This window comes from Sinocyclocheilus anshuiensis, unplaced genomic scaffold (assembly GCF_001515605.1).
Source record: "Sinocyclocheilus anshuiensis isolate Anshui unplaced genomic scaffold, SAMN03320099.WGS_v1.1 scaffold1063, whole genome shotgun sequence".
NCBI classification, from domain to species: domain Eukaryota; kingdom Metazoa; phylum Chordata; class Actinopteri; order Cypriniformes; family Cyprinidae; genus Sinocyclocheilus; species Sinocyclocheilus anshuiensis.
The window spans coordinates 285829-287722 of NW_015547679.1; the positions used below are offsets into that span (position 1 = coordinate 285829).

General features: G+C 36.3%; 1 protein-coding gene across 1 annotated transcript in view; it reads right to left on the reverse strand.

Annotated features, from left to right (window-relative positions):
* The window catches only part of camk2a (calcium/calmodulin-dependent protein kinase II alpha), a gene marked incomplete at its 5' end in the record, with an annotated part of 42423 nt that overhangs the window by 36926 nt on the left and 3603 nt on the right, over nucleotides 1-1894 (reverse strand). The gene's annotated exons all lie outside the window — the stretch shown is intronic.

Consider the following 1894-nt stretch of genomic DNA (forward strand, 5'->3'; position numbering starts at 1 on the left):
AACACTGTTCCAGAACAGTTCAACCCAAATATTAAGATGTGTCCTGTGCATTTTATGGAGGACTGTTTCCTGATCCTGGAAGAGTAGACTACAGTGCTGGCTGTTCTGACTCAAAGACTGTAAGTACGTTTTATATATGTAAAACGAGTTTTTTGGGCGGTGTAGAGTAGGGCTTGTTGTTTGTAATTTCTCCGATCACAAATGCAGACATGGTTTTATGTTTACGCAGCGCGATGCAACACAACGCGTAAAAAGACAGTATAAGTCATTATAATCCATAATTATGTCCCCACTGGATGCAACGAATGCCTCGTTTATAATGGGTTTTAATGTTTTTGAATCGTCGCTCCGGCTGGACAGGGCATCATCACAATATGGTGAGGGGCGTAACATTTCCGTCACACGCTTGAGGTATTCGGCCAATCACAACGCACTGGATAGCTGGCCAATCAGAGCACACCTCGCTTTTCAGACCAATGAGCTTTGTAAAAATCGACGCGTTTCAGAAAGGCGGGGCATAGAGGAGAAACAATAATGTACAGTATGTGGAAAATAATGTTTTTTGAACCTTAAACCGCATAAACACATTTCATTACACCAAATACACAAAATAATGTTCTTTTTAGAAGCATCATATGACCCCTTTAATATTTCTTAGCATAAAATAATGTCACATCTATCTTAAACCAAGCATTTTGTCATGTCCCCGAGGCACTTCACTGAGTTTGTACTTAGAAAATTATCAACAAAATGTCCATAGTGCCTGTGATTTTCGGCAACAATGTAAACATTTATTTGTGTTCCTTTCTTGTAAAAAATTATTTTCTAAAAAAAATGCAATATATTTTATAAAAAACAGACTTTAAAGTTATGTCCCTCAATCTGAGCTCAACCCCGTCACACTAACCATTCTACGCCCATAATAATTTAGACTCCACTCATACGTGACATAATTTACCAGAAATGACATCATTCAGGTCTCTTTAATAGTGGAGCAGAAAATGGTTAGTATTATCATACTGTAGTCAGGGAGGGTACCGTCGAGCTTAACAACTCAACCCCGTCTCATAAAATTAAGATGGAAAATTATTACTTTTTCAAAATTCGATTTTAATCTGTAAGTATATACAATATACTTATTTTATTGCTGCCATATGTGGTCCTACACTACATGAGGAGCAGTGGCCATTTTGAGTGAAAAACCACAACCCCGTCACTAATATATGTATTTCTCATTGTTATGGGGTTGTAAACTTGTGACAGGGTTGAGTTATTTGCTTCATTTACTAATAATTTTAATGGAAAAAAAATAATAAAATAGCCATAGTTTCAGTAAATATATATACTCCCAAATCATGACCTCATATTTTTGTTTTAAATAGAATTTTTTATGTAATACGTCCACTTAAATGTTGACAAGCATCATACATCAGAAACTGCACCCACATTTGCAGCAGAAAGACAATGTTGGCCATGCAGATATGTTGACCCAGAAACAAGGGAACAGTATGATAGAGAAACAAAACCAAAATTTTAAATTTAAGGCAATGTATCCCTTCAAATGTGTTACAGTCTTCAACCCCGTCACACCTTGTCACATTAATATTTTCAGAAAAATATAGGGAAGACAATTAAGAACAAAAGTGTTTCTTGCTGATTACCATCTGACATGTTAAAGGGATAGCTCACCCAAAAATTAAAATGTGATGTTTATCTGCTTACCCCCAGGGCATCCAAGATGTAGGTGACTTTGTTTCTTCAGTAGAACACAAACAAAGATTTTTAACTCAAACCGTTGCAGTCTGTCAGTCTTATAATGGAAGTGAATGGGAATCACAGCGTTGAGAGTAAAAAACAAATCCAAATTAAACCCTGCGGCTCGTGACGATACATT